The sequence below is a fragment of the Giraffa tippelskirchi genome, chromosome 10 (assembly GCF_054371585.1).
Source record: "Giraffa tippelskirchi isolate mGirTip1 chromosome 10, T2T-mGirTip1v1.2.pri, whole genome shotgun sequence".
Lineage (NCBI taxonomy): Eukaryota > Metazoa > Chordata > Mammalia > Artiodactyla > Giraffidae > Giraffa > Giraffa tippelskirchi.
The window spans coordinates 130312284-130334554 of NC_137284.1; the positions used below are offsets into that span (position 1 = coordinate 130312284).

The 22271-nt window shown below is 39.0% G+C and overlaps 1 long non-coding RNA gene across 3 annotated transcripts in view; it reads right to left on the reverse strand.

Moving 5' to 3' along the window:
• The window catches only part of LOC145524008 (uncharacterized), a 181685-nt gene that overhangs the window by 127655 nt on the left and 31759 nt on the right, over positions 1–22271 (reverse strand). Inside the window, exon 4 of one of the 3 annotated variants that reach the window (XR_014067019.1) lies at positions 15592–15763. The exons of the other annotated variants lie outside the window; for them this stretch is intronic. This is a non-coding gene — a long non-coding RNA (uncharacterized LOC145524008). Of the gene's footprint in view, positions 1–15591; positions 15764–22271 lie in introns of those variants that run through there. 3 annotated transcript variants of the gene reach the window in all.

Consider the following 22271-nt stretch of genomic DNA (forward strand, 5'->3'; position numbering starts at 1 on the left):
TTAGTCTTGGCCTTCTCCAATTAAGCTTCTGGTTTTTTCTGGGTTTCCTATAATGGGATCATCTTTATTAAATAAGACAATATTTAGGATGCACAACATGGTGTCCAGGGACTATTGGATATGGGTCTCCACAAAGCAGTCACCATTTTCTCATTTCCCAACCTGCAGGGGAGATCAGAACGACAACTATGCAACCCTCATTTCTGCTCCCCCAGATTCAGTCTGCCTCATCCAGACTAGCATCCAAGGGTTTCAACCTTTTGTTTGCTTTCTTTATCTTCTTGACCTTTCCATGTTCACCATCAGCATGGCATTCAGGGCCACATCCTCTCTGGACTAAACAAGTGGAGAGTGCTAAGTTCTTGGACCAGTCCTCTGGCTCTGGGACACCTGCAGTCAAACTAATTACTGAAGCCAACAAAAAAGATTTCAAAAAGAAATTTCAGACAGTTAAGAGAAACGAAACATTTTCCTATATTTTCTAGCTAGACCATAGGGCCGCTTATAAAATACCCTAGTCTCACAAAAACCACGTTACCTTTCTTTTCACCTACAAATTTACAAAATGTTTTAGGCCAAAAGTTTGTTTTCTGGTCATAAATGGCACTTTTAAACACACCATTAATTGGGAGATCTTGAATTCTCAGTGAGCTATAAATGGCAATTCTAGGCTACTATTGGGGATTATCTCCTAAGGATAATGAAGATAAATTTTCCTTTGATATTTTTTTATCAGGCTTTAGGAATACTAACTGGGGCAAAGCTTCAGGCAGGGAGTTTGGCCTCTAGGGTTTGTTTCTAGTCCCTGAAAGTATCTTTGGCAGTTCTTTTGGACAACTCTATTGAAGCTCATTAAGAAACTACTGGGTGTTTTTGTCATAGTTTATTCATACACATTTTCTTTTAAGAAAAATTTAGTTTGCCTCAATTTTAATAATTTTAAAGCGAATTTAAAACAATACCCAGCTGTCTTTGTTAGAAGTCAAGCTTTAGAACCTGCAGCACTGTTGAGGAAGTTGTTTGATGTATAAAAAAAAATATTCTCTTATGCAAATATATTGCTAATTATTTAGCAGCTAAATGTGCTAGGAAAACTAACCTCCCAAGAGAATAATGCTCACTTTGGCAGGTACATTCTGGTATGTTTCTGAATGGATCAATCCCTTACTATCTGTTAGATAGTGGTAATCTATACATAATAACTGATAATACATTTGTCATTATTGGTTTCTTTGTACCACTTTTTGAATAAACCTCCTAAATATAAACCTGCTTGCGATGTGGGAAACCTGGGTTCAGTCTCAGGGTTGGGAAGATCCCCTGGAGGAGGGCATAGCAATCCACTCCAATATTTTTGCCTGGAGAATCCCCATGGACAGAGGAGCCTGGTGGGTTGCAGTCCATGGAGTCACAAAGAGTTGGATATGACTGAACGACTAAGCACAAGCACAAATATAAAACCATGTCATTCTTAGTAGTACATATAGGATACAAGTAGCTAATACCTTCTAAACACATATTGTTATTAGACAACTTAGGACATTTTTTTCCAAAGTGAGCATTTTGGAATTCTACTTTATTAATATGTACATATGAAATCATATTAATAAATCTGTTCTTTGAGAAAATATCACAGTGGTTTTCCTTTTGGAAACCAATGCTTAGATCAGTGATATCCAAAATGTAGTCCAAGGACTACTGTGAAGGTCCTCCTCACTAAATAGAAACCTATTGCTTGAGCATAACGGTTCATTATTTGCCATTTATAAACCAAAGTTACTGTTAGAAGAATTTTCTAAGGGCTTTAATGTAGCATTCTGTTATGAAGTCTGGCTGGCATGCTATGCTTTACAATGTTGTAAAGTTCTACTGGGCACATCTCTTCAGATAGTTGAAATTCCTAAAGTTTTCTAGTAGAATTGTATATTATTATTGTGTACTTCATTATAGCTTTTTGTAAATTACAGGATTCACTTCCTGCTATTATTTTTTTTGCTTTTAATTCTATATTACTGTTGATTTTAATCACCACTAAACTATTTGTTATAAATTGTTTTGGACTTTTATAATTGCATTGATTCAGGTTTTAATAAGTACACGAAAAGGATCTCAATATCAACAGTCATCAGAAAAGTGCAAATTAAAATCAAAATGGGATAACATTTAGCCCACTAAGATGGTTAAAAATAAAAATGTATAGATATAAATATAGATTTCCTATGGACACCATAAAGTTGACTGCATTCTTACCACAGTAAAGAAGAACACAATCTCGAGGGATTTTAATAACATCTCAGAAAGAAATGGCAAAATCATGGTATTTGTGAAGACTGGGAGTCTGGTTCAAGGTGTATATTCAGTGCAGGGCTTAAGATTGGTAAGGATCGTTATAATTTAGGACTGACAGACACAGCAAGATGAAGATTTTAAAGTGTGAGTTTCAAAGAGTTCAGGGAAGTAAACAGTTGTTGTAAGCTCTGTATTGAACAGTTGAACAGTTTGGTGTTTATTTAAATGGGTTTTTAAACATTTTTTTAAATGTTTAAAAACTTTTTTATCTTTGGCCACACCACCTGGCATTTGGGATCTTAGTTCCCTGACGAGAGATCGAACTTGCATCCCCTGCATTGGAAGCATGAAATCTTAACCACTGGACTACCAAGGAAATCCCATAAATGTTTTGTTGTTTTTTTTTAGGAAGTCCTGGGAATAAACAAAGTTATTTTCATCTTCTCTTTTTCTAGACAAGAGTTTCCTGGAATATTAAACTCATGTTGATAAAGAGCAATAAAGTCATACTAATGAAGCCAGCCAAATAATAAAAGTCATCATTATTATAGAGACCATAAGCAGAATGCATGTGGAGGGGTTTCAGTTCTGTCTTGTCATGTAGTCATTCTTTAGCGTGGGCTATAAGAGAGCATCCATTAACACGGTGATGTGGTCAATTCTAACTGTCATCTGATGACTTGTCATGATCATGTATTGTGTATCCAGAAATGGTTGTTTTAACCTCCACAAGTGTCATGTTTTCCTGTTCTTTTTGTTGGATGGTCATTTGTTGAATCATTCAGTGGCACAGTGGCTACACAGCAATGTTCAAATAATCTGGAGATCACATATCTGAACACTGCAACCAGACATACTGAGAAAAGAGTTATGACTATAGTTTGTAATTCACTTGTCAACCAGGAATCAAGGCATCCAAATTAGAATAGATCACACCCTCAAGCCAAAGAGTCTCATACCAGTTTGGTTTATTAGCCAAACATATTATCTTATGGATTTTTCCCTCTCAGATCTTTTTGGTGATGTTAAAGATACTAAAGAAGTCTGCAAGAAGGAAAGCACAATTCTTCCCCTGAAACAACACATACTCCTCTTAAACGGTCAGTATTATATCTAAAGAAGTTCTGCTCTGAACCAGCACCTGTCCAATTTCATGAGTTTCTCAAGTGACACTTCTCTAGGTGGCACTTTCCAGCTTGTTAGTTTGTGAACCGTGGCATGTAGGATTCTTCCTACTCCCCAAGCCTATTCTAAAGCACCTGGTGGACTTTTTCTAAAAGGAAAATTAGATGGACCAAAATGGTCCCTGGGATGCAGACTATCCTGAAGATAGGAATCAGATTACCAATATAACAAGTTCCTGTCCAGTTGGCAAGTAGAAATTAGTGCTCCTTTATACACAAATCCAATACCAGTCATTGGAAGCCAGTAAGTAATATGTTTTGGGCAATCTACCCTTGTGGATTGTTAAATAGCATTGTAAATTTTGGCATCACTTGTCAAGAATGGTTCAGCACCAGGCAATGAAGTTTACAGTATCAAAATCCATAAGCAGATTTAAGTCAGAAGAAAAACAGCATTTCTTTCTTAAATCTTTGAAAGTTAGTTGGCCTTCCAACATATACCACTTGTACCATAATCCTCTTCTCAGTTATATTTTTTGTGTAAGTTCCATTTCAAAAGTGAGACCCAACAAAAGATCACTGAATGTTGTTTCAGTGGAGACAGGAATCTCCTTTTCTAAGTACAATATGATATGGGGTTTCAGATTTCTCACTTGTCTGGTCTGCTGTGGGCTTTTTCAATCTACAATGTTAGTTAACAGTCAGATACAGTTAGTTACCCAGGCAACCAATGGATTTATTATAAGGAATTGGTACCAAGAAAAGCTCAATGGTTCCCAAAGGAAGGTATGTTTTCTGCTTTAGTTATATACTTTAGTGTACTAGTAAATTGTGGTCATGCATGGGAGCCATACAATGGAGTGACTAAGCAAGCAAATATTAAAATTATGAATAGCATTCTTAAAAAAAAAATAGTTAAAGACAGTCTTGGGATTTCCCTGGTGGCCCAGTAGTTAAGACTTTGCTTTCAATGTGTGAGGAGGGTGCGGGTTCGATCCTTGGGAGCTAAGATCCTACATGCCTTGTGGTCAGAAATCAACAACATAACACCAAAACAATACTGTAATGAATTCAATAAATGATTTTAAAAGTGGTCCACATTAAACAAAATCTTTAAAAAAGATAGTCTTAATTCAGCAAAAGAAGAAATAAAATATCTAGAAAAATAAACAACAAAATAATTAAATTAAAGCATTATAATCCACAATCTTTTACTGTGGATCTTGGGTAGAAGCTATCTATAGATATAGAGATAGATGTATATATATCACCTAGCCATCTGCTCAGTCTGATGATCTTGAGATGAAACAATGTCCTTTAGAAGACTCTGCTTCTGGGCAGATTCAGAGAATCTTAATCTTGAGGTCTCTGCTAAAGACCATCTTCTGGAGATTCAAGAATATTTTGTATGTCAATGCTGCTCTCTCAACTCATCTCACCCTCTTCTTCCCCCACTGTGTCCACAAGTCTATTATCTACATCCACATCCCTATTCTTGCCTTGCAAATAGGTTCATTGGTTCCATTTTTCTAGACTCCATATATATGGGTTTATATACATTATTTGTTTTTTCTTTCTGACTTACTTCATTCTGTGTAACAGGCTCTAGGTTCATCCACCTCACTTCAGTTGACTCAAATGTGTTCCTTTTGTAGCTAAATAACATTCCACCACATACTCTTTATCCATTCATCTGTCAATGGACATCTAATACAACAGCCTCTTAACTGGGCTCCCTCCTGTCATTCTTGTTCTATTCCAGGGTACTCTCCACACAAGTAGTCACAGTGAGACTGAAAACGCAAATCAAAACACTTCCATGTCTTCCCATTTTTGTTCATTAAGAGCCAAATCTTTACCAAGATCTACAAAGCCTGCTGGTACTACTCTTAGAAGTCAGGTTGGAGCAAATGCTTCTCAGGGCCCAGTTTTCACCTCTCCCCAACTTCACTACACACCTGCCACCAGATGAGCAGTCTACAAGTCACTGGAATATGCACAACTGGAGTCAACAGCCTACTTATAGAACATGCCCTGGTTCTCCAATATTCCCTGCCCAGATGTCTGCAAGCCTGTTTCCAGGGCTGCAATCTATTCCATACGATCGGATTCTCTAAGGACAGGCCTTACTGCAGCTGTGCACACTCTAGACCCAAGAGGTAACCAAGAGGCAGCTGTTGGAAGGGCTGAATCCACGTGGATCTTGGATAAAATGGTCTGGGATATCCATATATGTATATAATCACTCACACTACAGAATGGGACTGAAGGTGGAAAGCGAAGGGGGCAGACCAGGGATCAGGGATAACTTCCTATTTATCAACCTAGAATCATGAGTCCAAGAATTTCACATTTACATCTGGCCCCCTGGGTGTTATAAAGGTTAAAGAAGGGAATGAGAACATATTTTATTTAAGCATATATTGGCTTGATTTGTAACTTTTAACTATTTAGACATTGAATCACAGAGGTCTCCATTGGCTTTTGCCCTTGGTCCCATGTATGTTAGATGTGAGCTGCCTCCTGGTTCAGTTAATACATTTACCACTCCTTACCTCCTCCCTCTACTCCCATGGGCTGCATTTTGTATACTCAACCATAAATGGTGTGCTTTTGCCTCAGAGCCCTTACACTTACAGGTCCTTCTTTCTGGAATGCTCTTTCCCAAAGAGCTGAAATCTCTGGGGAAATCTTGGCTCCAGACTTAACTCAAGTCTATTCTCAAGTGTGGCTTCATCAGAGAGGCCCTCTTTCTTCAGCACATCAAACACGTTTTGTCCATGGTCCTCTCTGCCCTTATACTCCTTCAGTTCTCTTCACAGCACATTTCTGAAACAGCACAACCTAGCCTTTTATCACAGCTTTCCCTCCATTAGAATTAAACTCCACAAAGTCAGGCACCTCTATCTGTCTGTTTCATTTACTGCTGTACAACCCACTGGTAGTACACATCTTGACAAGTACTAGATTCTCTCTCTCACACACATATACAAACATGTTACGCACATAAAATAGAAGGGAATGAATGAATGAATCTTCAATTTACTCAAGATGTCAATTTTAGTTAAGCAGAATGAGCTGCTGCAATCTTCAACATTTTAACAGCTTTCCTCTTTCAGTAATTAAATGGTGTATTATTTATTTGATTTCAAGGAATATTTGTTGACAATGATATAAAGATTTCATATTTTTATATTCATGTTTATTTTTGATCCATTTAAAATCCTTCAAACAATTGACAGTATAGCTTGTGCAGAAACGTAAGGAGATTGGAAAGTAAGGGAGGAAAAGTCATTTGTGTGGCATAATTGTTAACACTTGATATATAGTAAGTGGGTGGAACAAAGTTATAAAAGTTAAAGAGAAGAAATAGTCTCTACTTGATATAATACACAATATAAAATATACATCATTTTGATATATATAAAAATAATGATTTTTTCTTATTATATATATAAACAATGTTTTTTTAAGTAACATATAAGAGTATTCTTTTCTTTTTTAACATTTACCTTCAGTGCTTAGTAAATGTGCTCAGTCACTCAGTCATGTCTGACTCTTTCTGCCCCATGAACTGGAGCCTGCCAGAATCCTTTGTCCATGGGATTCCCCAGGCAAAAATACTGGAAATGGTTGCCATTTCCTCCTCCAGGGAATCTTCCCAACCCAGGGATCAAACCCACATCTCTTGTGTCTTTTGCACTGTCAAGAGGATTCTTTACCACTAGCCCCATATGGGAAGCCCAAAAGATAGCAGAGACAAACCTTAAAAGTTACAGTAGACATTATACAAATGACTGGTTTATTTAAACAATAGAAAAAGATGAAGAAACATACATTAAAGTACATTCACTCAGGAGCTAGAATCTAGTTGCATTCTGAACTGATTAATATAATTTCCTTGGCTCAAAGTTTATACTACTCAATCCAGTAACATTTTTCCCTATGTGGTGGCTACATTTAATTCATGTAGATTATGACTCTTGTGGGGCTTCAGTGGTTCAGCAGTAAAGAATCCACCTGCAATGCAGGAGACGCAGGAGACCCGGGTTCAATCCCTGAGTTAGGAAGATCCCCTGGAAAAGGGCACGGCAACCCACTCCAGTATTCTCGTCTGGAGAGTCCCATGGACAGAGGAGCCTGGCAGATGACAGTCCATAGCGTGGCAAAGTCACACATGACTAAAGCAACTTAGCACACATGCATGACTTTTGCAAGTCTTATGACTTCCATTTTATTACAGCTTCCCTATCATGGTCTTGTTCCAGAATTCAGCCATTATCTTTCCTTCTTTCAAAACAAAAACACCATTTAACCAGGTTCCAACTTGCTTCAAGAGTGCAGAAAGATCCTTTATGCACTGTAGTTTATCAAGCTCTAAGATACGTCTTTTGAGGACTTATTTTCCAACTTGAGATAAGTTTAGACTTGTTTCAGGGATTCCAAGGTAGAATTCAGCTTCATCTTTTTACAACTGACACACTGATTATATTCTCCTCTGAACTCTGACTCATGAGTCACAGAAAAACAGAAACAGTTGCTCAGGAGTGCTGGGCAGTTAATTCAGAAGGCCCATCCCTTCATCTTTCACTTCTAACCCAAAACAGAGTCATGCGAAAAGCAAGGTGTTTGCAACAACACAGTGTAGGCTGATGCCCTGAGGACGACCCCTCTAAGGCAGGCAAGTTCCAGGATGAATCCACCAGGGGGCTTCCCTGGTGGCTTAGATGGTAAAGAATCTGTCTGCAATGCAGGAGACCTGGGTTCAATTCCTGGGTTGGGAAGATCGCCTGGAGAAGGGAATGGCAACCCACTCTAGTATTCTTGCTGGGAGAAGTCCATGGACAGAGGAGCCTGTGGGGTACAGTCCATGGGGTCGCAGAGTTGGACACGACTAAGAGTGACTAACCAATTCTTTCAAAATATCAGTAATTTTTGCCCTATCCACATAGTTTTAAATGCACAGAAATCCTTTCTGGGAAATGAACAAAACAAATCATCACATGACTAGAATTATAAAACACGGCATTTCTCTTTTCTAGCTAGTATGCTCCAGGAAAGCAAGGATCGTGTTTGTTTAATTTATACTGTACCTGGTAAAATAAGTAAGTGTCAAAGTACTGTACACTGTACCTGAAAAGTAAGCACTCCATAAATATTTCTCATTTGAAATAATTAAAAAGAAGAATTAAAAAAGTTTTTGCTAGCCATTCTCATATAATGAAAAAAATATACAGCATACTTTAATATGGTGATAATATGTTTTCTAGAATCTTTAATGGTAGCCATGAATTGAGAAGGAGCAACATGGGACCTGCAAGGTTTCCATGTACTTATACAGCCCTAGCTTCTCTACTACATTTCATTAAAGCTCTTTTTCTACAACCTAGAGCCAGGGAAGTCATACAACCAGTATATCTATAAACCAATAGACATTTCCTAAGACTCTGCCTGTGAAAAGATAGCATCTGGAAGGAAAAAAGGTCCAGTGCTCTCTTATTTCACACTGTAATTGATTTCTGAATAGCTAGTTTCAGATAACATCTGACTATAAATATTTGATATACTCATATTAAAACAAACGCCTCAAACTCCTCTTGCAGACTTCATTGGGATAGACTAAGCTTTGGAAGCCTTTGGTTGTCAATCATCCCATTGGATTTGGTCAGCATTTATTTCCCCCAAAGTGGGATCTTTGGCATATGTGTGTCTGTGCTCAGTCACTCAGTCATGTCTGACTCTTTGTGATCCCATGGTCTATAGCCCACCAGATTCCTCCAACCATGGGATTTCCTAAGCCATTTTCTCCTCCAGAGGATCTTCCCCAGCCAGGGATCAAAGCCCAGTCTCCTGTGTCTCCTGCATTGGCAGGCGGATTCTTTACCAATGAACCAGCGGGAAAGCCCTGAGATCTTTGGAGTACTATTATAAGCAGATATTCCCATGGGGATGAGGATAGGGGAAAGGCGTTTTTCTTAGAAAATGACAGTGTGTGTTAGTATATTTAATATGCTAAGACTTATAGTAAAAAGAAGTTTCATTTTGTTAAGACCAGCATTTCCCACTCAAATTTTTTAAATCTGGAAATGTTCTTTGAAATCCAAATATGTATAAAGTCATCCTAGAACACTTTTAAGGAAGCAGCACTAACACAATTCCATATGTGCAAACTCTGTTAAACCTCATGACAAGTAGGATTATGTTGATGGTTTTGAAAAACCTTGATTCAGGAGTCTGAGACTATTATGTTTATTCTGAATTTTACCATATTCCCCGTGGGCCAACTGGGGATTTTAACAGTGCTCTAATTCTGCATGCGTCCTAAGTCCCTTCAGCCATATCTGACTCTTTGTGACCCCATGGATTGTAGCCCACTGGGATCCTCTGTCCATGGGGTTCCCAGACAAGAATACTGGAGTGGGTTGCCATTTCCTTCTCCAGGGGATCTTCCTGACACAGGGATCAAACCCGAGTCTACTCCATCTCCTGCATTGGCAGGCGGGTTCTTTACCACTAGTGCCACCTGGGAAGCCCAGCTCTAGCTCCAGGGGTAAACGAAAGTTCAATATCTGGAGACACACTGTGAGATTATAGTTTAATGTGATGCCAAACACAAGAAAACACCATTGAAGGAAGGGCAAGAATTCCTGGGAATTCCCTGGGAAACCCAGGGAAATGCAAATGAGCTTCACTTCCTCCTCAAGACAAATGACCTGAATATCCCATCAAAGCATGTGTGGAGATAAAGAAAAATGTGGAGGAGGCCTTGGCCTGTACATGGGAATGCAACCAGTGAGCTGCCTTTATTTCGTGTCTCCCAGTGAATGCATCTATATTTCAGGCTCCTTAGGAAAATCACTCTATAAACCAGTTTATGATTTTCTTTCTCCCATCCTTGCAGCTGGTCATTACGGAAAACGATGATCTCAGAGTCGGTGGTTCCTGCCAGAGCGCTTGTACACAGAGAGATGCCTTTGTGAAGTCAGCCATAGAAACCTGCAGAAAATTGGCTTTCTTTCCTTAATAGAACCACGCGAACAAAGATGAGTTTGTTGCTGACTCAGAGCTGAAAGCTTTGTTTTGTAAAGCTCTCTGAATATATTGCACTCTGCCAAAGCAGAAGGACTCCGTCTTAAAAAAAAAAAACAAAAAAACGAGGAAGAACAGTCAGCGGAAACCAGACAACAAATCAAAGTGCACACCCTTGGGGTGGATATTTGTGAGCAAAGTGGTCTGAGACTTTTTTTTTTTGGTGAATACTGGTCACATTTCACAAGCTGAATAAAAATGAAAGGGAAAGGAACTTTAATTGATGGGTTGCCTTTTGATTTGCAGAGCAAAACTGCCAGAGCAGATGTACCAGCAAAGAGGATTAGATTGTCCCTGCTATGATGCACTGAAATTTTCTTTTTTTCCCCTGTAGTAACCCCATTGAAGAGAGGCTGTCTTTAGTGTCTAAGATTCAGCACTGCAAAGAAACTGTTGTCCTTGAGTACAATGGGCCACTCTCCCAAGGCCAGACAGAATATGTGAGGAGAAAGCTAATATCTCTTTAAATTCAGGCAAGACAGTTTCAGTTTTACTGTTTTCAAAAGGCAAAAATAAAAGAGAAATTCGTGGATGCATTCAGAGTTAATAAAATATACATTCGTGTGAAGCTTAAAACATTCGTGACTACCGTTCATTATTTTCAAAACTCAAATTGAATTAAGAAGGGCTTACAGCTTGTTTTCTTGTTTAATTTCATCAGTCCAGGATATTGAGAGCGTTTGTTTGTTTGTTTTGATTTGTTTTTCTGTTCTTGTTGAGATTCTCATCAGAAAAAGATAGTGCTCACTCTCATTAAAAGGGAATAATTACCAGAATGTTCATTTGAATTGCCGTCTGAGAAACCAAAATGATCTGTAAATCACACTGATGGTAAATGGTGTGCTTCAGTGAGTCTCAAGTGAAGGAAGACGGAGCGGGTTGTTCTTGTTATCACCCTTAATATGCTTGGGGGAGAAAATAAAGAATTGGAGAAGTGCGTTTGTTCTTAGGGTCTAGTGCCAGATCGTTTTGTATTTTTCAGTTCTGGGAAAAAAAGTAAAAGGGCAGAATGCTACTCAGCTGGGGTCTGAGTCCACTGAAAATAGCTGTGGTTCTCTGTACAATTTAGGTTGTGGAAAAGCATCAATGCTGGCAACATCACAGACTCACTTATTCAAGGGAAAAGTGAGGTCAAATCTACTGCGGAAGTTAAAGAAACAGTCCTCTCTCCCTCTCCTCATCCTTCCCACTACAGCTCCTTAGTGATGAGCAGCAGGTCTGCCCCAGGGGATAGAAAACTATTTATGCAAATGATTTCCTTCTGCACTGGCTAGCCCTAGGGTCAGGCCATCTCTTTTCAGCTGTGAAACTTTGCCTTCGGACAATAACAAGTAAACGCACAGTTCACACACACAAATAAGCAACTGCACAAATAAGCTTGCATTCCCCTCTAATAGCAGTTATCACTTCTTAAGATATAATTAATTCTCATGTGAAAAATAACTTTCACCTTATGGTCTCAGTGATTCTTCAAGGAATGTCCAGTTCTATGGGTACCAGTGCAGGCTGCTGAAAGAGCTAAGTATGGGTGATGACCCCACCTGCTTCCCCACTCTCCTGAGTGAAAGCCATCAACCTTCTCATTCTGAAAACAGGAGAAAGCTCTCACGTTTCTTTTATCACATCCTGGATAACTGTGCAGTACTCCATGAGATTTCTCTTTTACTCATTTAAACCAGTGCCAACATAAAGTGTCATCAGGATAGAGTACCTCACCCCAGGACCCAGTCTCCTCTCGGCCATTAGACATGTTTACACATACAACACATATCCACGAAAGATTGGTGGGGTCCTGCACGCACACTCTGGGAGAGCCGTGACAAGTAGAATCAACACATACTAGTGTTTAAATGAATTTCAGACAAATGGACAGAGGCCCACACACTGACCAACCCCGTATGTTCACATACAGCCCAATAAAGTGTCATTGCTTACGTTGTTTCTACACAGTTACACAGTAACATTGTGGACAATGAAAAGACTCTGATGTTAAGAAATATGTGAAAGAAAATTAGACAAACTATACTGTGTTCCTCTTGGTTTTTAACCCCAGCAGAGCCAGAAGACAGCTGGGAATCTTCCTTTGTTTAGCTATTTAATGTATCTAATTAAAGCCTCTTATTGCTCCCCTAAATTTTCTTATTTCCATGCTAATCCATCCCAGTTCCTCTGAACTTTTTGCGAAGATCCTATTTTTCCAGACCGCTAATCTGCTTGTACCTGAGCACTAGACCTCTCCCAAATTCTTTATTCCTCCCAACTCTTGCCATCATTTATTTCTAGGGGCATATTCCATAAATGAACTGTACTTCTCTCTTCCAGGCTATCAACACCTCTCATTCACATCTTCATTTCTTCAGTTGAGCAAATAAGTACTTAGTGTGAACGTACTGACTACATTGTAGAAGGTGCTGTTGGGGACAAGAGAATCTTGAAAGTAAAGATTCAGTTCCAGGAAGTTCACAATTTCCTAACAGCGACAGATACACATCCAACAGACCCTGGCTCAAGGCAGGATGAAGTAAGCTCTCTAACAGAGGTTCAAGAAGTATGCATGGGAGGGCAAAGGTATGACTAATGTTATCAGACTAAGAGGCAGTGGGACAGTGTTCAGGAAATACTGTCCGGGAATAGGTGACATTTGAGCCCACACTGGAAAAGGAGTAAGATTTGCATTAGGTAATGAGTGATCCCTAAAGGAAGGTTTAGTGAGTAAAGGTCAACCTCCTAATGTTACAAGGTGTTATGTAACACCTTCTTTGTAATCACAATTACTCAGCAGGGGGAACTGGTGGAAGCTTGCACTTTCCCTGGGTACAAATGAGTCTTTGATCCTTTCAGTCCACCAGTGATGAAGTCTCCCTAGGGGTCCTACAGGCCAGGACGGTGCCCATATTGATGTTCTTCTTGACCTCCCTTCTTTCCCATCAACAGAAGGATGTTTAGTGGATAAACTTGTTCAGAAACTTTAGCAAGGTGACATGAAAAGGAGCTGAATGTTCAGAGAGCTTAGATGTTCCAGGGTGAATATTGTGGACTCCCTGAAAAATTGAACATAGCGATTAAAATCATACCTATCTATTCACTTCATTTCAGGTACTCCATTCTTTGGCCACACTTCCCAAATGGGCATTAGGAAAGTGTGGCTGAACATATTCCCATGGTTCTTCTCTCTCTGGTTTGCACAAGCTCTTTCGTCACTGTGAAAGCCCTCCTGCCTTTTGTCAACTCCTCAACTGAGTTTTTTCTTTAACCTGTTGGACTCGTTTAAGATCTGGATGCAAATAACATGTTCTCTGTGATGTCCATCTCAGAATCCAAGCAGACGTAGCTCTACTCTGCTCTCCTAGCACTTTGTACTGATACACAGGCTAAAGGGGTTTTAACCAATCTTTACTGAACAAACGCCACAGGTACTGAATTCATGAACACCCTTTCCACTCCCCGTGAAAGCACATAGACTGTTGTCCACACCTGCTCAAAGCTCCTGACAGGTAGTCTATCTCCAGGGCAGTGTGTCATTTTCCCTTGCCCTGTGAGTTCTATGCTCATCAAGGGACAGTTGCCATTTGTATTTAATACTTTCATTATTTATTTAATATGTAAGCCAACACAATATAAATGAAATGAAAATCAAGTTACATGTGGGCAAACCTTTAAGAAAAATTCTATTGAGTGAGATATTGGTTAGACGATAATAAAAGACTAGGGGAAAAAACCATTAAAAATGTAACAGGATTCTATAAGTGTCTTTACTAGTTTGTTTTCCAAGTGACGTCAAGCTCTCATTCTGCTTTAAGCAAATTATAATTACTGGGTATTATACAGAATGTCTTACAGGTACGGTTTATGGAAAAAAGGGAAGTCAGAACTTCAATCAGTAAACCCATACTCAAAAGAATTATGTGGAATATTAAAAGATCGACCAATAAATTTATATTTATATGGGTACATTAAAGTTTTATGTGTATCACTTATATGATGCTCGGTTCTTTCAGTCATGTCCGACTCTTTGTGATTCTGTGGACTGTAGCCAGCCAGGCTCTTCAGTCGATGGGATTTTCCTGATAGTCCATTTAAATTCACTTTTATTTTGATAACAAGTCTTCTATCAATTTGAACTTCATGGGTAAATGGGTTTCTGTTGTATCTTCATGTCATACTTATTATGATGAGCATTCATTATTCATATGTTTGACTCCCAGCTGAGGGAGGGGACTATGCTATTATATATTTATTGTTATACTCCCAGGGTCCAAGAGATTATCTGACACACCTTGCTCCATGATGTTTCCTGAATAAAAATTCATATATTATCTTAGTTGATTTTCTTAACAATTGGTAAAGTAACTAATGTAGACAGAATGTTCATTTTACTGAGGAAACCAAGTGTCAGAGGTTGAGTGATTGGCCAGGGGCAAGAGCTTGAGATGAAAAGACCTAGCTTCCTAACTCCCTGTAAGAACTCTAAAGAGAATGTGGCATCAGTAGGTTTGATGAAGGAAGTTTGCTTTGGTGATTTTCCAGAGGAAACTAGATCTTGCCTTTCATAGGAAATGAGACTATTTTTCCTTCTCTAATTAGAGTCTTATGAATAGCATATGTTTGTTAACCCTTTTGATCACAAAGTCTACATAAGGGGAGCCCACTGGGCATCAACATCACAGTTCCAGAAAGGTTAGAACCTGTGGATCAATGTTGTTACCCCAAGTCTGCAAAAGCCAAAAGAAAAATCAAATCCCCTATTGATACCTCTGAAATCATCTGAGAGATTGTTCAAGTATTTGATTTACTTATTCTACTGTGTCTTCACTTAAGAAAATAGGTAGCCTGGGGAGAAATGATCATAGTAATGAGGAAACTGAGGAGTCTTCTGAACATAAGAAGTAAGCTGGAGTCTTCAGGGGGCCAGCATCTGAGAAAATGTTAGCATTCAGGAAATTCAGGGTTTACCAAGTCAGTGCGCAGGGCCCTCAGTGACTGAAAAACATGAGGCTAAGTTGAAAAGAGAATAAAGGTTGTCTGAGACTGAAGTGAGAAGAAATCAGTATTGTACTTATCGACGCATACCTGTCTCTTGTTAAGTTACCTGGCATTTTGGTGTTCTCTTTTCCATATTGAAGGTCAATTTGATATTTATCATTTATATCTCAGTGTGAATAGTTCAGAAGTGGAAATGATCAAGAGAAAACAAGCTGGGCTTCTTTGTCAGAGGTGTTGGGTCTGCAGGCACACATGTGGCAGCCATGTTTCTAATTCTCCTAACAATTACATAGAATTTGGGGAACAATATCATAAAGAGGTTATAAGTAGGTTTATAGGAATCATTTATTCAACCTGTTTTTCCTCTGTAATGAGAGCTACTATTTTTTCAGCACCTTCTAAGTGTTGGGTGTCTTACATACAATATCTTAATTCTCATAATCAACTGCCACACTTCATTCGCATGTCAGGTAGTTGAGCCCCCCTGACTGAAGAAAGATATGATGAAATATTGATCAGGTGACTAACCCCTGCTGATGTGTCAAGTAGTTCATTTGTAACTCTAGAGGAAAAACAAATCTTCATTTATTTAGGAGATGTGTATCTCTAGAAGATGACTATGCTAGGAATTTCAGATCAAGTAAATATGAATAAAATTTGTATTCAGGCTAGCCTTTTGAGGGCCCTCAAATTAAAAAAAAAAAAGTGACTGCCTTGTCTGTTTCTTTGTAGAAGCAGCCCTGTTGAAAATGTGTTCGGAGAGCAGAGTGCTGCAGTTACCTTGGTAATGACATGGAGCACCCTGCCCATAGACTCTGTGACTCATCAGAAAGTGCCATTTGGGCAATTTAAGTTGAAGAAGGCGGCCAGCTCCCAGCCCAACACTCATACACCCTTTTCTCTGTCAACAGCTCTAGAAGTGGATTTAGAAGACACGTGCTTCTAAATATTATGTAACTGGATAGAACAGCTTTTTATAAATGGTGGTAGGAACCTGAAACACTAGGAGCGGTTGTGGCGCTCGACACAGGAACTCACGCAGTCTCCTTCCCAAGCCTCCTCTGACCTTATTTATAGTAAGACATCTGTTACAAGAAGGTAGTAAAGGAAGGCATAGAGATATATCTGAGGAAGAGACACAGTTCACAGAAGGAACACATTTAAAGAAAAAACAGATTTAAAAGCCCTGGATCTTGAAGTCATAAATCTTTGTGCTGTAGAATTGGTACTTTTTAAGAGCCGACTTGGGTTGTTTGGATAGACGAGAAATAACATAGGGTACTGACATTTTAGGAAGAGACAGGAAGTTGGAAAAGGATTTAGACTGAGCAAGAAGGTAGGGTGTCATTAAAGAGGCTGGCCAGAGAGGTTCTCAACAATGTGACATGTAAGCAGAGTCTAGAATAAAACGAGAGAGTGAATCTTCCTGAGAGTACACTCTCTCAAAGCAATGTGTTAAAAAAAAATTTATTTGGTTGTGCTGGGTATTCGTTGCAGCACACAGGATCGTCGTTACGGCATGTGGGGTCTAGTTTCCTGACCAGGGATTGAACTCCAGCCCCTTGAATTAAGAACCTAGAGTCTAGTCTCAACCACTAGACCCCTAGGGAAGTCCCAAAGTGATGCCTTTTTAACAACATAGGAAGACCACAGTGAAAAGTTATCAGAGTAAGCGGTATAAAATACATAATTGAAGGCATCATGGTTACAAGGTAAGTCACAGTGAAAAGGCAGTGAGGAAGAGATGGTGTTATGTGATGATACCCTCTCCCATCTATAGCAGGCTGACCCCTCCCAGTAGCACATGGCTAGGGTTTGCATCCTAAGTGAGATTTCTGTATCATTCTGATGCTGCTGACACTTTGTACTTTCCCCAAGAGCTGATCTCTTTGAGCACTACTCCCTCACCAGAGCCAGACTTGGGAGCCCCCGCATGGTGGGAAGAGGGCACCATATTTCTCTTTTTGGGTGTAGGTGTGGCAGTTAAGACCTTAGTGGACCTGTTGAATCTGTGTAAGGCTGGTTCCAATTAGAATCCTCCCAAAAGAACCAAGCAAAATTTAGCTCATGTTGTTGGTATTTGCCTCTTTGCTGTTCAGCAATTATTCATTTCATGCTAAGCCCTTGAATAAGTATTCTCCCAGAGCACCAAGAATGGCTCTGATGTCATGGGATTTATGTTTAAGGATACTTTTTCCATGGTACAACCTCTTGACTTGAATGACATTATATACTCTTTGTCTCTTTCAGTGAGTGCTGTTTGACGAGCACCTAAAGTAAGAGTGTCTTCCAATATAGTAGAAATTATTGTGAATAAATGGACTGTTTTCCTGAAAGTTTCACCTTTAGAAAAGCATCCAGGTGTGGATTTGGTTGAATGATCTGTAAGTGATTTTTACCAGGTGACTCCTGCACAGTCAAGTAGAAAATTTCAAAGGAAGACCTAATATTTGTTTCTGGAAATCTTCAGGATTCATTGAGTCTGAAACATATTGGTTTGCAACTCTGCTGTTTTCAGCTGACCAAAGCTAGGTACAGAATTTTATCACCTTTAATAAATATATATCCTCCCATGATATAACTTTTGAAACTTGGTGTGATCCTTTCCCCCACAACATACATCTTCTTCCTACTTATTTAATAACACTTCATAATATCTATGATTTATTTTAGTGTTTGGTCAAATACAATATAAAGTACTTTAGTTTGATACAAAAATTATAAGAGCTAACACATATTGAGCATGGTATATGCTGAGTGCTCTACGTGAATATTTTATTTAATCCTCACTCCAACTCTATAGGGGTCTTCCCTTGTGGCTCAGTGGTAAAGAATCCACGTGCCAAAGCAGGAGACATAGGTTCGATTTCTGGGTCAGGAAGATCCCCTGGAGAAGAAAATAGCAACCCATTCCAGTATTCATGCCTGGGAAATCCAGTGAACAGAGGAGCCTGGCAGGCTGCAGTACATGGGGTCACAAAAGATTCAGACAAGACTTAGCAACTAAAACAACAACTCTGTGGGGTAGGTCTGATTACTATTGCTCTTGTTTTATATATAATGCAAATGAAGCTTAGGGAGGTTATCTTAATCTTGTGAATGTTCACAACTGGGAAATGTGGTCACTAGCTTTCTAACCTAGGCAGTGCAGCAATATACTCACACACATAACTGTCATACCATGAAGCCTCCCTTTCCATAGTCCCCTAACTAAATTCTGAATCTCTAAAACTTTAACACAGATACAGTGTGTGAGGTCCAGCACTTTAACCTCTTCAGGTCACCACACTTTCTCCTATGGTAGAAGGTACCTAGCATAGGACAGTTAAGTATGCTCTGATTCATACCAGGCATGTGCATCCAATTATACATTACCTCTGCCATTGTAACCTGATCTTTTTTTCTAAAGCATCTACCTTCATAGCACTGATGGAGAAGAAACTCCTCCCTCTTCAGTACTGCTGATAAGGTCATTGTTAAAGTCTTAATATCCAGATTTGTGCATAACTCAAGGGTCAGAGATAATTTCCCAGAGAATTTTTCACAGGAATGCTCTTCAAAGTGCAGTAGATCAGTTTTTTGTCTGTGAACTCTTTTGCCAGCTGTATATAATGCAATAAGCAACTTGTGTCATAATGTAAACCATTGATGTCACTGTTTTAGTCTGTTTGGGGACTAAGGGGAGGAAAAATTTGCCACCCCAAAATGTCTCTTTGACTTGCAAATTATTCTGAGCTGAAAATGATCAAGGCCCATAAGATTCAGGAAGAAACTTGGATCTTCCTCTTAACTGCCTGATGAATGCAGAGGGCCTGTTCCAGGATGGGAACAATTAGTGATTTTAGCCTTACGTAAGGTCCTAGGTTGAGTTTTAAGCACTTTGTAAGACATGGCCATAAGTAACTTTTCTATCACAATTCTGGATTGCCATGTTGGGTTAATACCCATTGGGTTTATTCCTTTACTTCACACAATCTCAGTAACTGTGGTGGTATTTAGAGGTGAAATGGGCAAGAGAAATGAATACTTCTATTGTGAACATTTTAGGAAAAGAAATTCTAACAATTTTGTAACTAAAAACAAACTACAACGATGAATATGGGTATTGGCTTTATTCTACACTTTGATTCTTAACATTAATTAGTCAGCTTCCACATTATGAAAATTGACCATAGTCAACTTCCTGTGTAGAGTGGAAGAAGCCTAGCAAAGGCTTTTTGTTAAAATTTCCTTCTGTATCTCCCTGTCTTTGCAGAGCCTAGCAAACATCTGCTTATCAAACATTTGCTTTTCTTTCTCCATGTCAATTGACTCCCTCCCTTTGAGGTCCCAAAGCATTATCTTCAACATTTTTTGTCTATAGCAGAAAACAGTATTTTAAGAAGAAGGTTTCAGCCATTTTGGTGAGTTACTCAGTTTTTCTGGGTCTCTTTCATGTATATATATATATATATATATATATATATATATATATATATATATATATATGTTATTAAACATTTGTTTGATTTTCCCCCTATAAATCTGTTTCATGCCAATTTAATTTTTAGGCCATCTAGAAGGGTAGAAGAAAATTTCTTCCTCCCTGACAGCTGCTATAGCAAAATATCATAGACTGGGTAGATATGAACAATAGAAATTTATTTCTCACAATTTTAGGGGCTGGAAATCCAAGAACAAGATTTGGGAGATTCGGTATCTGGTGAGAGTTCACTTGTAGAGTTGTCTTTTTGCTATAACCTCACATAAACTAAAAGGACAAAGGAGTTTTCTCGGGGCTCTTTTATAAGGGCACCAATTCTGTTTACGAGAGCTCTTCCCTTGTAATTTCATCATCCCAAAGACCCCACTTCCTAATACTATCACCTTCAGGGTTAGGATTTCAACACATCAATTTGGGGGAAAATAAGCATTCAGTCTGTTGCCATTACTAAGCACACTATCTAGTTCCACTGACATTTTTTTCATATTGAGGCTTTCTCAGGACATCGCTGATGGTTCAGTTGTTAAGACTTCACCTTCCATTGCAAGGGGTGCAGGTTCAATCACTGGTCAGGGAGCCAATATCCCACATGCCTCTCGGCCAAGAAACCAAAACATAAAACAGAAGCAAATTTGCAACAAATTCAATAAAGGCTTAAAAAAAGACTTTCCCAATAAAGGATCTGGTGAGTTTATTTGCATTCCCATGCAAGCTTTTTATTTTATCATGAACTGGCACTTCAAGGAATATGGCCCTACACTATGGTCTATGATTGTATCACTCTTTGCACCTATCCCATTTTTCTGCTGCTGCTAAGTCACCTCAGTCATGCCCGACTCTGTGTGACCCCATAGACGGCAGCCCACTAGGCTCTGCCGTCCCTGGAATTCTCCAGGCAAGAACACTGGAGTGGGTTGCCATTTCCTTCTCCAATGCATGAAAGTGAAAAGTGAAAGTGAAGTCGCTCAGTCGTGTCTGACTCTTAGCAACCCCATGGACTGCAACCCTCCAGGCTCCTCTGTCCATGAGATTTTCCAGGCAAGACGAACAGACCTCAAATGAGATTATATTAGGCATATGGTATCTTCTTTAGATTTAATCTCTTTCCTTTTGTCATCATATATTCCCAAACACAATCTGGTGCTTCAAGCAGGCCAAGAATCTTCAAGTTGTTCATATAGCTTTTTATATGAGCAACTGGAAAACGACCAAATCTAAAATTCATTACAATGATCTTTGCTTTAACAATCAATGCTAATAAAAAAAAACCACCAGAAGAAGCTGAGAGTGAAGAGAAAATAAACTTGTAAGAAAACAGTATAAAATGATCAAAACCTTTACGACAATCCGTGCTGGACTTTCTCCTAAATAGCTGAAAAATGATACAAGCATCCTCTTTAAGTGAGAGTTACCATATGCATAATAAGAGTTATTTATTGGAATGCAAGATAATTTGGAACTGTAAAACTTTGCTAAAATAGTCTAACATGTTTTTGATATCTCAAAAGATATTTCAGCTTATTTTAAGTATCAAAAGGTCTCATTATAAACAATTCTCATTGCTCAATATAGTGAGTTATCTTAGTTTCCTCATTTTTTCTAATTCTGAAAGAACTGATTATACAGCCAATACCTAACTTTAAAACAGTTGATGCTTCCAAATTGATCCCTAGTCAGTTGTTCTAAATTGTTGATATATTTTCCCATTATAAAAAAGTTACAGACTTCTGCCCACACCCAAATGGAGAAACAGGAACAAGTTCCATCCTTCCACCCAAAACAACAAAAACTGAAAACTATGAAACCATGACCTGCAAGGCACTGACATCAGGTAACAAAAAATAAAGATCCCTGAGAAATGGGAAACAATGAGATGAGCCCTATGACATTCTTGAGAGAGTTTCCAGACCACAGCTCAGGAAGGAAGAAACCAGGTGGAGACTGGAGACTCCCTGAGTTGAGGAGATGAAACTGACCATCTGGAAAGAACAAAGCATCTGGAGTTCTCAGGAAAGAGTAGCAAAGGGAGGAACTTCAAACAGAGAGAGGATCATAATACTTGAAGATGTGTAAGTTGTCCCCTGTAAGTATTCACCTGTGTGCTGAACTTTGTATTCACTGAGGAAATTACATGAGTCATGAAAGAACCGCCCAAAATAACAAACAGTAACAATGCCCTATGGGGCTTCCCTGGTGGCTCAGTCCTAAAGACTCTGCCAGCCAAACAGGAAACACAGGCTCCTTCCCTGGGTCAGGAAGATCCCCTGGAGAAAGAAACAGCAACCCACTCCAGTATTCTTGCC